Here is a 13812-nt window from a genome sequence, read left to right on the forward strand (position 1 = left end):
AATCATGAAAAAATATTCAGAAGCATGGCTCTACCTCATCTTTTGGGAGAAAAATACTCAAACTGTTTGGGAATAACTTTTAACATATGGTGGTTGCATGTGTTTTCCAGCAGGACTGCAGACTATCTCTATTTGCTTGTTCTCATAATAACCGGCTGAGATCACTAGATTCTATTTATGGTCTTTCTTAGAAAGAGAAAACCTCGTGGGTTTTTTTTTCCCCCCTTCTTAGAAATTCTTCAACTCTACCAAGTTGAAGAATTGAAGCTCCATTGTTTTCAGTAAAGAAGCTGAAGTTAAGGTACACTAAACCACCACCACTACCCCAAAGAAGCAGAGTCTGATGCTTCCCTGTTCATTGAGAATGGTTCCTTTCTATTCCAAAAGGTATGACAGGACTGTGGCTCAGTGACAGGGGAGATCCACCCGAGGGCAGAAGGATTTAGAGGGACACTTTTAGGAGAACCCGGACCCCACTTCCAGAGAAAGATTTGAGAACCTGAAAATGTTCGTCTGATTTTCAGCAGTGCCACCAAAGCAGGAACTTGATAGTGCAGTTCAGCTTTAAACAGTTCCTTCATAAAAGTTTGAATGAGAGGTTTGCCTAACAATTATAATTGCTGGTTAAGATGAAAGGGCACTAAAGAAGCATATGGATGTGAGCACAGTGTGGCTGGTGATCTGTGGAGAAATTGCAGGGAATGAGAGAGATGCTTTGAGACTGGAGATATGGGCCTAGTTTTCAAAAAAGGGGAAAGGAAGATTGATCAGTTATGAATTGATGAACTGAAAATGAGCCCCCTGGTAAGCAAACGGGCAAACTAGAATCTACTGAGTTCACTAAAGAAAAATGGTGTTTATGACCCTCATCATTTTTTATGGTGTCAATAGACTGATAAGTCAGAGAAATGCTTAAGAATTTTGTTCCGGTTTTAGCGAGGCATGTAATACAAACAACAACAAAACAGCTAACATTTATTAAGCTCTTATGTGAAAGTAACTCTTCTAAATGAATAGAGAAACATCAGACTCTGCTTCTTTGGGGTGGTGGTTTAGTGTACCTTAACGTCAGGTTCTTCATTTAAAATAATGGAGCTTTCCTTTCTGATCTGTCTTGTTTCTAGAAATGTGATTGGAATGAATAATCTGGCTGGGGCTAGCAATGTGGGATAACAGAGAGCCAACCGGAGCCCTTTACTTCCCACTGCTCTAAGATAGTCTGTCCTGAGCAGGCCTTAAAGCTCTTGGATTCTGGTAGCACTTAGAGATAGAAGAGGGTTCATTGCCTCAGCTGGTTGAGGTTCATGAGAGGAAGGAACCTGCAGAAGCAGACAGCCAATGGCTGCTGTGCTCCCAATAACTGCTGTTGCTAACTGGCTGGCCACGATGGAGATAAGAAATAACTCTGTGGATGTCTGGGAAGTCACTTTCGTGTTCATAGCCTGCACATGGTTTTCTTGGCCAGTTTTCACTTACCATAATATAGCACCATCTTGTATCTGGATTAGACTTGTATCGATGAATTCATTTTTATCTTCACTACGGTTTTGGAAGGCAGATTGGATTTCTCATTTTCTAGTGGTGTAGAGAGCGTGAGTGATTTGACCCAAGGTTCCTGCTAGGATCTACAGAGTTGATGTAGACTATATGCCTTCTGTCTCATGAGTCCAGTGCACAACACAAGGGCTCCAAAGGCTAAGATCCCCTGGTATGTTTCAACACGCGTCATTCCAGAGAGGTGGGGCGTACATGTGAGATCTCACAGAGCAGGAGCCAAAGTGGCTAGGAGCCAGAACCTTCCTGGGCTCCCATTTGCTGACCTGCGGGATTCCCTTAGCTCTTATCTTGGGGTAGAGGGGCACGTCCTGGCAGAGTCATGCCTGAGAATTTAAGCAACACAAATAGTACTTTGTACCTCTCAGGCACTTTCCCTTTATCCCAGTGTGGTCCTCTAGGGATGAGATTGTTGCAGTAATGCTTATGACATATTTGGCTCATAAATAAAGCATAGGTTTCTAGGAAGTATGCATACCGTTCGTTTTTTCCCACAAACTTCATCGCCCCGTTAGTGCTTCATACCTGATGTTTTTGGCATTGGATCTTGACTTGGAGTTGAAATTGTTCCATTGCAACATGCATGTTCTGTTCAGAGAATTCGGTGGGGGTTGTCTGTGGAAGCCTTTTCAGTCACCCATTTGGGGATCTTTATGTCTGGTCACTGTTTCTCTTGTTAGAGAGTCTGTAGTGTAGATTTCAATTCTCAACTCTTTGATTTCATGTGCCATTTTGGACCTCAGTTTTCTCAAATTAGAGTGACCAGGTCAGGCCAGATGATATCCAATGTTTTCTCAAGCTTCATAAGTCTGCGATTTGGAGCCTGCTGTAAACTAAAGTTTTTCTGGAATGAATGGCAAAGTACCAGATTGTATTATTTTAGGGTAGGATGCAAGAGCGTAGGAATAGTAAATACCTTAGCTTGTGCCTTCATTGAAGGATATGAGGGGATGCCCTGGGTGTTCCCTGGTGAGGTAAAGACCGAAATGTTGCAGATGGAAAGTGTATACTGTGGGAGAGGGAATGGGGATGCCTTCTGTTTAAGAGAGTGGAAGATACCAGAGAGGAGAAGCTTATGACTACAGAGAGGGCAAGAGACCTCATTAAAACAGTCTGACCAAAAAACCCTCCAAATTTCCTTATATAATGAGCATGTAAAAGGGTTGAAAACTGCAAATTGAAGGATGAGGGACAGAAGGAGTGATATCAACAAGGGATAGAACATCAATTAGGAAGAGTATCTAGAGAATTTAACTGGGTAGTAAGAAATTTAAGTATACTTAAACTCTCACTGTGGGGGAATTTGGACATAGATTGAGTTATGTGGGAGGCTCTTAAGTGTGGGAGGGTTAAAAGCAAATATTTTTTGGCCTTGGCATGTGGGATAGACCAGGTGAAAAGTCCTGCTGGGCCTCCAGCACTCCCGTCCAAGAGTGCGGGGTAGAGTCTAGACTCGGGGATAGAAGTGGGGATAAGGGGGAGGGAAGAATTGGTGGTCCTGATGGCAGCTGCTCTCAGCATCCCAGTCTCTGTGGCTTCCCCACCACAGATGATGAGAACAGAATCACAGATTCTGTACTGCCTCAGCCTTGAACAGTTGGCTTGATCATGGCTTTGATGGTCTTTCTCTTGTTGGTGAGATTCAGCTGTCTGTTGTGGCAGAAGGAAGGGGCAAGAGGACTCAGGGATGGTTTGAGTTTCTTGAAGCAAATCAGAGGACTTCTCCACCTGATACGGGTATTTCTGGAACAGCTCTGCCTGCTCTAAAAGGATCCTGAGGGTTTCCTCCATTAACATGAGGAGATTGCCCTTTTCTCAGGCCCAAGTTACAATTTAAAAAGCATTTTTGGGGAACAATTAGAAATCTGAGCTCCGAGTTCTCTGTGTTAGTGATTGGGAGACAGCAGGGACTATGCTGAACGTGCCTGGGAAGGGGAGAGCAAAAAGGAGTCCTGCCCTAATCCAGGCTGCCCCACTGTCTCCACCCTCGGGATAATTCTCCATCTTGTGAGGATCACATACAGTCACAGTGTGCAAGTGTTTTGTTGTATGTAAATACTATGCATTGAACATGGAAGGTGCCATTATTATTATATTTTCTTCGCATTATTTTTATTCCTGTTGGTACTTGTTGGATACTCTTGGGCCTTGGAAGGACAGGTCCTACTAGGCTAGAGGCTAGTTTGGGTTCAGAAAGAATGAAGAAGTGCATTTTGGGGGTATTTGCGGCTGTATGTGTAAATAAGCCAAGAAGGAGTCAGATTGAATTTTTGTGTGCTAGCTAATTCTGAATCTTGCAGCTCTCCTTGGTTATCAGGAGCCACCTATGGGATATTTCTGCCTTCATCTCATTAACTGATTATTTGTATTGTGGGCAGATGCTCTTAAAATGAAACAGTGGATTTTTTTTTCCATATCAACTTCTAGTAACTGCTATAGGCCATTCAGGATTGGCATGCATTTGGGAAAGTGGATCATTACTTGTTTTAATGATGAACAACTATGTAGTTTAAAAGGAATTAGTATGGTGCATGACCCTTGAAGCAAATATCATATGTAAAAATTCATTTTTACATAATATATACATCAGGAATGAGTTTTAAAAAATAAACCATTTCTGGCCGGGTGCGGTGGCTCACGCCTGTAATCCCAGCACTTTGGGAGGCCAAGGCGGGTGGATCACAAGGTCAGGAGTTCGAGACCAGCCTGACCAACATGGTGAAACCCTGTCTCTACTAAAAATACCAAAATTAGCTGGGTGTGATGGCGCACTCCTGTAATCCCAGCTACTCAGAAGGCTGAGGCAAGAGAATTGCTTGAACCCGGGAGGCGGAGGTTGCAGTGAGCTGAGATCACGCCACTGCATCCCTCGCCTAGGCAACAGAGTGATCCTCTGTCCCAAAAAAAAACAAACTCCCATTTCTGAGAGCAGTTTGAGGTTCAGAGCAAAATCGAGCAGGAGGTACAAAGATTTCCCATATGCCCTCTGCCCCACACATTCATAGCCTGCCCATTGTCAGCATCTACCATCATATTGGTAGACATGATGGTAGATGCACTGACACATTGTTGTCACTCAAAGTCCATAGTTCACATTAGGGTTCACTCTCATGTACATTCTGTAGATTTGGACAAATGTATAAAAACGTGTCTCCACCATTATAATGTCCGTGTCAGAGTTTCACGGCCCTAAAAATCATCTGTGGTCCACTTATTTATTCCTTCTTCTCCCAGGATGACTCCTCTTACAAAATACCGAATATACCCTACCAATGGTATACCAATATACCCTGCCAATGGATTTATAATAGATTTCCTTTAAATATCATCTCTCAATGCCTTTATTGCTTAATCTGTTTCACATACTCCATTTATTCGTCTGGATACTACCAAGCAAGGTGTTTATTTATTTATTTACTTATTGTAACAAGGCCCTTTAAATTTAACACAGCTTTTGTTACTGCTAGTGAAATTTCAGTAAAGGAAGTATCACTTCAGAACAAAACAACCCTCCCTAAAATAACCCCTGCCACAAACCTCCAGACCTCTGGTGTAATAAAGAGTTCCAAGCTCAGCCCCTATTTTTTTAAAATTTAAAGAAATAATGTAATATGCCTACATTTTTCTACTAGAAAAGAATTGGGTATCCTTGAAATTTTACTGTCATGGGGTTTGACTTGTGAGCCATTTTTTTTCTTGGGACTTTGACAAGGTCACCTTTTTACTCCTGGTTGGCATCTGGCCCTTTTCTGTGTGTTGTGTGCAGGGTACTTGTGTGAGAGCCACTCAGGTCTATGGTGCACTGGTTTTGAAGGCAGTTCCCTTCTCTCCCTGCAAGGGGAGGAGGGAGGGTGGCCTAGGGGATGCCAGGAGCCCCGGGCAGCTCCTCCCTGCCTGAGAAATACAGTCAAACTGTGTTTTGCTGCAAGGGGGCCTTGGTTTCTAATGTGAACTTGAGGTGTATCCTCTGAATCATTTGTGGAGAAGGTCAGCTTGCTCCCGCCACACTCACTACTTCTATGGCTCCAGTCTTTGGGAGGCATTCTGTGCTCTAGGCAAGGCTCCTACCCGTGATTTTTAAGTACAAGGCTTCTTCTGCCTGCCTGAGAACTGTCTTTTCAACCAGAGACTGGCTGCCAAGCATCCCTGCTTCCCAGGGGGCAGGGCTGGGAATTGCATGCTTGGGGAGCTCAGATGGAGCCCAGGCAGGCCTTGGGCCTCTTGCTGCCAGCCCAGCTTCTGCTTTCTGAATCCTATGACCTACCTGCTTCATACCCCTGGGCAGGTGTTACAGGGGCAAATCTAAACAAACCCGTGAGGCAGAAAGAGGGTGTTCTCCGTCCTCCTTTTCCCAAGTTGAGAAACCTTTGTAGCTCCATTTTATGTTGCCTGCAACATTTTAGAAAATGATAGGGTAGTAGAGCTGAATAGGTTGTTAGCAATGACCTATAAATATCCCTCTGTTATTACTGCTTTCGCTGCTGGCAGGGTTTAACCCGGGATCCATGGAATCCCCCTGCTGTCTGCAGACAGACTTCAGGGGCGGGTCAACCTCCTGAAATGCTGGGCTGTGTTTGTGTGTATGTGACTGTGAGCATTTCTCAGGCAGGACTGTCATTAGATTCCCAAAAGGAGCATTAGATTCTCAGGCAGGAGCATTCATTAGATTCCCAAAAGGGTCCAAGAATTTTAAAAAAGGTGAGAAAAGGTGACAAACTACTGATCAGGTTTAAAACCCCAGTACACATACACTCACACACTCACACACACACACACACACACACACACACAGAGAGAGGTTTACAGATAAGGAAACTGAATCTAGAAGAGGCAGAGTAACCACCAGGGAAGTACAAGGCTGGTTCTAGAACTCCTATCCCTAATTGGTCCAGTGCAGCACTCTTCTGTTAGCCTGTGCACAAAAGAGGCCTGTTGGACTAACTATGGGATGGCAAAACTGCTTTAGAACACGCTCTACAAGTTCTCTGGACGATGGGCCACAGGACATACATTCTGGATAACTCATTTTGCAGCTTGGGACAATTCTGTCTTTATAAGACTGACCTTTATTCATCTTTCTGCCCATGGTCCCACTGTATTTGTTGAGTGGGTGAACCTCAGTGGAGAGTGCTGTACGGAAGACAGGTTGGTAGCTTTATGTAGCCAGTTATTTGAACTAAAGAATCATGAATCCTTCCTTTTCCTCCCACCTTGTTCCCCTTTCCTCACCCTTGTGACCTCAGATCTTAGGGCAGTTGTTAGCAGCAGGAGGTGACCCAGATCATAAACCACTCCATCCTTGCAGGCTACTTTGGCAGTTCGTTAGTGACCTGAAAACTCAAAGCGTAAATGCTTCAGAGCCAAGGTAATTTTTTATAAAATAAGTAGTTCTTGTAAGGGTAAAAATTTCTCCTAATTTATCTGATTTTCAAATTTAGATATACATTTTAAATGTTTGAAGGCACTTATTTATAACTGTTGGGAGATCTAGCCCTAATTTAGATTTATCTTCTATTTCATTAAGATGTTACAGAATGATAGTAGATCCAGATGAGATAGTTGTTGAATGCAGCAACTATCTACGATCTGTGATCTCTGATCTGGGCTAGGTCCAGAGAGAGGGGTGGGTAAACGGTTTATATCTGGGCCATAGAGTTTGGAAGGCCTACTGATAAGATATTTAAGTAACTTGGCAATGAAAGGAACATCAAAGAAAAGGAACAAATGTGTCAAATTAAGAGATACTTAAAGGGTTTTACTTGTTTAGCGAAATGAAAGATCAATTTAAGGTGTATCTGTCTAGGGATGACGTTCTAAAAGAAGTACATTTGTTCTGTCTTAGGTAGTTTACTGATTGGTAAAGATGAAAATGAAAGCATATTCTAGGAAGAACAATGCGAAAAGCTGGTGTACAGGTAGAAAATGCCAACATTTTATTGTTTTAATTATGCTAGTTTTTTAAAGGAGCTTTTTTAAAGATTGCTATGTAGTGGAGTGTTAGGTGTATTACACGCATGATTTAGTTTAATTCTCATGACACAACGCCAGAACTATTGTCAACTTCACTTTACCAGGATTATTGCTAACTTCCTAAACCAAGGTTTGGAGTATGGAAATGTCTTGCTCAGGCTTGCACAGCCCGAATTCAAATTCAGGGCTGACTGACTCCAAAGCTATATTGCCACAATGCCGTACACATCGTCATCCATGATCATCACCATCATGGTTTTACACTTGTTACAACCTCTCCATACAGTTGGATTGTGAGGCTCAAATACCTCTTTCCTAGGAGAAACAAGGAGAAAATTCAGTGAATTTGAAATAAGAGTACCCTAGTTCAAGGTCTCTCAGTAGGGGACAGAGATCTTGGACAATGGACTAAAAGCCAATTTACAGGATTGTCATGAGTATTGAGTGAGGAAAAGGCTATGAAATTACTTTGTAAACCCATAAAGTCTGATTCAAATATTAGACAGAATGGTAAAATGTTATTATGCCATTGCCTTTTGAAGGAATTAAACTAAAATCCCGTAACCCTTGGGTTCACATGAGTAGTACTTTGCTAAAGCGTTTGCAGGATCCAGAAAGGCTTCCTCTTTGAGGCTCACTTTGCTCCTTTCTCTGGTTTTTGGCCTTCAGGACCATAAGGCCCCTCTCCAACTGGCTGGCATTAAAGATGGGCCCACTCTGGCCCAGTCCTGGCACCAGCAATGGGATGTTGACCTGTCGAGTCTTGGAGCCCACCACTGCCAAGGAGACCCAGCTGGAGCTAATTTGCTGGGCTGAGTCATAGCATGTGGTTGGAACCAGTTTCTTTTCCATCACAAGGATCTCCCTGAGCCTACTGAGAGCTCACCACTTTGCTAAATTCCTGGGTGTGGGTGGGTGTTTAGGCACCGTTAGGCTTCTGAGGAGGATCCTTTTCCAGAGGGGAGGTTATAATACACTTGATAACAACTGTGAACTCTTCAAAACTGTCTGTCATTAGGGCTAAATGGTTTGTAATATGAGAATTACTGCATAATCCAAAGTAGGGGGAGTTCAGGGAAAGTTAGCGGAGTTAGAGAACATTTATTATTGGTTATCCAGGGGATGTTCATGAAAACATTCATTAGGCTGCTCAGAAGAAAGAAAACAGAGTGTCAGCAGAGCGGGCCAACCTGGGCAACTTCCATGGGAAAGCCTGGCCAATCAAAGAGAGCATTGCCTCGGGATAGAATGGGTTTCCAGAGCTTTAGTGGCCAGCACAGCAGATCGGGACTTGACCTTGTAGTTCAGGGAACAAAACTGTAGCTTGGAAATACAGGGGCTGTGGGTTTACCTCTTGCATTTGCATGTTGCATTTGGTTATTTCTCTTTTTGTTAACTTAGTTTTGTCTTGAAAGGATCTCTGTCAAACAGTTGCAGAATAGTCACCATCAGGCAACCAGGAAATTTGTCCTTGGGGAGCTACTTAGGCAATCAGATGCTGACTTAGATTGTTGTATAATCAGGAAGTCTGGTTCTAATCTTAGCCTTGCCACTGCTCTGCGCCTTGCTGCCCAGAGTGTGGTCTGTGGAGTCACAGCTTTACCTGGGAGCTGATTAAAAATGCAGAATCTCAGGCCTGCTTAGACCTGTGAATCAGAAGCGATGGCTTAGGAGCCCCAGGTAATTTATCTGCACATAAAACTTTGAGCACTGACCTAAGTGGTAAACTCTGGTAGGGCATTTTCTAGTTTCTTATTTATTATTGTGTATCCCCAGTGTCTGTCTGAAGTTTAACACACAGTAGCTGCAAAATCCTTGAATCTTCCTCTTACCTTGGGCATATTTGAACTTCTAGGATCTTTGTAAGCTTCTAGGGACTTAACTGTAAAGTGGCGTAGGGAGAGGAGTGTTGAGTGGAAATGGAGCCAGTGATTGAGAAACTGAGGTGAGCATAGAAGGACTGGCGTTGTGAGTTTTTTTTGTTGTTGTTGTTATTTTTTGTAGAGATGGGGTCTTGCCCCATGTTGTCCAGGCTGACCTTGAACTCCTAGGCTCAAGCCATTTGCCTACCTCTATCTCCCAAAGTGTGGAATTACAGGCATAAGCCACTGCACCTGGCCTAGGTGGTAGTTTTAATATAGATGTTTTTAACCTACTAAGTCAAAGTCTGTGAGGGTGGATCATCAAATTTGTATGTTTTTATTTATTTATGCCTTTAAACCACATTCTGAAAGCAAAACTTTTGTGTTTTAAAAAGTTCCTTCCATGTTAAGGAATATTTTTTACAATATTACATATAATAAAGAAAATGTAAGAGTTCCTCAAGGGGAAATGGATAAATACAATGGAATAGAATTCAGATGTTTAAATCAATGAAGTAGGGCTACATGTATAGACATGAATAAATCTAAACAATTTTTTTTGATAAAAGAAAATTGCAGACGATATATGAGATATGGTACCATTTACTTAATGTTTTAAAGAAGCCTATGTGTAACGGATACATGCATATGTAGTAAAAGGATAAAGACCTGGATGGGAAAGGTAAACACTAAGTCTGGCTAATGGTTAACTTTGAGATGGATGAAGGGAATGGATGGGAGCTTTAATAGTCCTTCATGTTTTATTTTTTGAGAAAAAGAAAAAGCAAAAAAGAAAGATTACAGCAGCAAACATGTAAAAATGAGATTTTTAAATTTTGTATTTAAAATTTTAAAATTGTATTTATTTAAGACAGAGTCTCACTCTGTTACCCAGGCTGGAGTGCAGTGGAGGTGATCTCGGCTCACTGCAACCTCTGCCTTCTAGGTTCAAGTGATTCTCCTGCCTCAGCCTCCTGAGTAGCTCGGACTATAGGTGTGCACCACCAGCTAATTTTTGTATTTTTAGTAGAGATGGAGTTTCACCATGTTGGCCAGGCCAGCCTCGAACTCCTGACCTCAAGTGATCTGCCTTCCTTGGCCTCCCAAAGTGCTGGGATTACAGGCAGGAGCCACCAAGCAAGCCTGGCCAAGTTTTTTTTTTTTTTTTTTTTTTGAGACGGAGTCTTGCTCTGTCACCCAGGCTGGAGTGCAGTGGCGTGATCTTGGCTCACTGCAAGCTCCGCCTCCCGGGTTCACGCCATTCTCCTGCCTCGGCCTCCTGAGTATCTGGGACTATAGGCACCTGCCACCACACCCGGCTAATTTTTTGTATTTTTAGCAGAGATGGGGTTTCACCATGTTAGCCAGGGTGGTCTCAATCTCCTGACCTCGCAGTCCGCCCATCTCGGCCTCCCAATGTGCTGGGATTACAGGCGTTAGCCACCATGCCTGGCCTTTTCTTTAAAGACAGGTTCTTACTCCATTGCCTGGGCTGGAGTGCAGTGGTACAATCATGGTTCACTACAGTCTTGACCTACTGGTCTCAAGGAATCTTCTGCCTCACCCTCTCGAGTAGCTAGGACTACAGGCATGCACCACCATGCCTGGCTAATTTTTGTATTTTTTTGTAGAGACTGTGTCTCATTATGTTGCCCAGGCTGGTTTCGAATTCCTGGGCTCAAGTGATCCTTTTGCCTCAGCCTCCCAAAGTACTGAGATTATGAGCATGAGCCACCTCGCCCAGCCCAGTTTTTTGTTGTTGTTTTTTTTTTTTTAAAGGAATGACTACATAATTGTTCATGATATGTATAATCTTTCTGAATGCTTAAAATATTTCATTATGAAATGACTAACCCAAATTTCCCTGGTAATTGTGATGCAGGCAGTTGGCATATGGCCTCAAATACTCCTAAGGACCTTCCAGTTTGAAATGTATTTGTACTCAGAGAACTCTCTCCCTGATCCTCTCTCTTGTTCTCATAGACAATCATGACTATTAGGACATAGCCAAGTCCTGTAGCTTCCCTGCATTTTGTCCTGATGAAATGCCATGTCCCGTGTTTGTGATGTCAGTGAATTTCACTGTTCTGACTCTTTAGGGACCTAGCCTGCAGGGGCCTTCTCTCTGCTGTTCACTTTGCTTCTTTATTTTTTTATTTTTACTTTTTTTGAGACTGAGTCTCGCTCTGTTGCCCAGGCTGGAATGCAGTGGCGCGATCTCAGCTCACTGCAAGCTCCGCCTCCCGGGTTCTCACCATTCTCCTGCCTCAGCCTCCTGAGTAGCTAGGACTACAGGCGCCCACCACCACGCCTGGCTAATTTTTTGTATTTTTAGTAGAGATGGGGTTTCACTGTGTTGGCCAAGATGGTCTCGATCTCCTGACCTTGTGATCCGCCCACCTTGGCCTCCCAAAGTGCGGGGATTACAGGTATGAGCCACCGCGTCAGGCCCACTTTGCTTCTTTATTAAAGGAAGCATCCTGTTCTACAACTACCCTGATCTTAGCGCTCCAGCTCTAGGGACATCTCCCACCTTCCCTTCTCGTGTTCATTTTCATAACGCCTTCATTGACACTTCAGTTTGGTGGTGGGACTTAGGTGTCCGTGTGAATTCCAAAAATTGTATTGCCTACCCCAAGCCTCATTATTTGCAATCATTCTCTTATTGCTGTATCTGCTTTCTTAACTTCCTTTCTATACCAGAAGTGTCTCTAAAGTTTAATCAATAAAGTGACACCCACTGGTCTATGAGTCCGAGAATGTTAAGAAGGCAGAAAGATCTCTAGTAGCTGGGGCCAAAGTGGGCTTTAAAATTTCATTTTATTGGCCGGGCGCGGTGGCTCACGCCTGTAATCCCAGCGCTTTGGGAGGTCAAGACGGGCAAATCATGAGGTCAGGTGATTGAGACCATCCTGGCTAACATGGTGAAACCCCATCTCTACTAAAAATACAAACAAAATTAGCCGGGCATAGTGGCGGGTGCCTGTAGTCCCAGCTACTGGGGAGGCTGAGGCAAGAGAATGCCGTGAACCCGGGAGGCGGAGCTTGCAGTGAGCCGAGATTGCACCACTGCACTTCAGCCTGGGTGACAGAGGGAGACTTTGTCTCCAAAAAAATTTTTTAATTAATTAATTAACTAATTTAGAGACCGAGCCTCGCACTGTTGCCTGGGCTGGAGTGCAGTGGCTCGATCTCAGCTCACTGTAAGCACTGCAAGCTCCGCCTCCCGGGTTCAAGCGATTCTCCTGCCTCAGCCTCCCTAATACCTGGGATTACAGGCACCTGCCACCACGCCCAGCTATTTCTTTTTTTGTATATTTAGTAGAGACAGGGTTTCACTATGTTGGCCAGGCTGGACTCAAACTCCTGACCTTGTGATCTGCCCACCTCGGCCTCCCAAAGTGCTGGGATTACAGGCATGAGCCACCACACCTGGCCCTATTTTATATTGTTATTATTATTTCTAATATAGTCAATAGCAGTGATTCTAAACCAGAGGTGACTTTTTCATCAACAGACATTTGGGCAGTGTCTGGAAATATTTTTGGTTTCATAACTGGGGGAGTGCTACTGGCATCTAGTGAGTGGAGACTGAGAATGCTACTAAATATCCTGCAATGCACAAAACAATGCCCACCCTTGCCCTTCACAACGAATAATCCAGTCCAAAATGTTATTAGTGCCAAGGTTGAGAAACCCTGCTCAGAAGATCCTCATACCATGAATATAGACCCATCAAGGAGGGAGAATGGATGGGGCTGCAGCTCCTTTGTGGGACAGTGTTACAACGGATATGGGAATCCCAGGGAATTTCTATGGGCTAGTTCTATATTATGTCCAAAGCGTGATGGGGACTGGAAAGTTCATGGTATTAGAGATGAAGGATGGGAGGATATTAAGGATAAACTAGAGAGGAACAAAGTCCAGGCCATGGGGAGACTAGAGAGAAGCCACCTCTAATATTTTTGGGCATGGCACCTTAGTGTAAACTGCACCTTCCTGCTATAGAAATAGAGGATCGCTTATTTAAACATATTAATATTATCAGTGCAAAATGTGGTAGGTCATGACAGCAAGGACCCCCAGTGAATCATGCCCCCGCACCGTCCACACTCATCTGTCTGCATTGTGACTCTGCCATTCCTCTCATCAAGCAGTGGAGTCTGTTTTCCTGCCCCACGGGCATGAGCTGACCTTGTCCCTTGCCTTGACCAAAAGAATGTGGAAGGTGTAATGGTACGTGATGTCTGGGGCCACTCAGCTTTGGTTTTTCTCCCTCATGGAAGATTTCTGCCGTCATGGGAGGAAGTCCAGCCTGATCTTCCCTTTTGAGAAAGAGGCCCAGGTGTCCAGGGGTCTCAGCCCAGCGCATTCGCAGCCAGCCTTCCCACTAATGTGCTGTGTCAGGGAACCCAGGTGAAATCTG

General features: G+C 43.8%; 1 protein-coding gene across 1 annotated transcript in view; it reads left to right on the top strand.

The window, feature by feature from the left end:
* CREB3L2 (cAMP responsive element binding protein 3 like 2) overlaps positions 1-13812 on the top strand; it is a 129254-nt gene that overhangs the window by 60660 nt on the left and 54782 nt on the right. The window lies entirely within an intron of this gene.

The sequence above is a fragment of the Trachypithecus francoisi genome, unplaced genomic scaffold (assembly GCF_009764315.1).
Source record: "Trachypithecus francoisi isolate TF-2019V2 unplaced genomic scaffold, Tfra_2.0 Lachesis_group4, whole genome shotgun sequence".
Lineage (NCBI taxonomy): Eukaryota > Metazoa > Chordata > Mammalia > Primates > Cercopithecidae > Trachypithecus > Trachypithecus francoisi.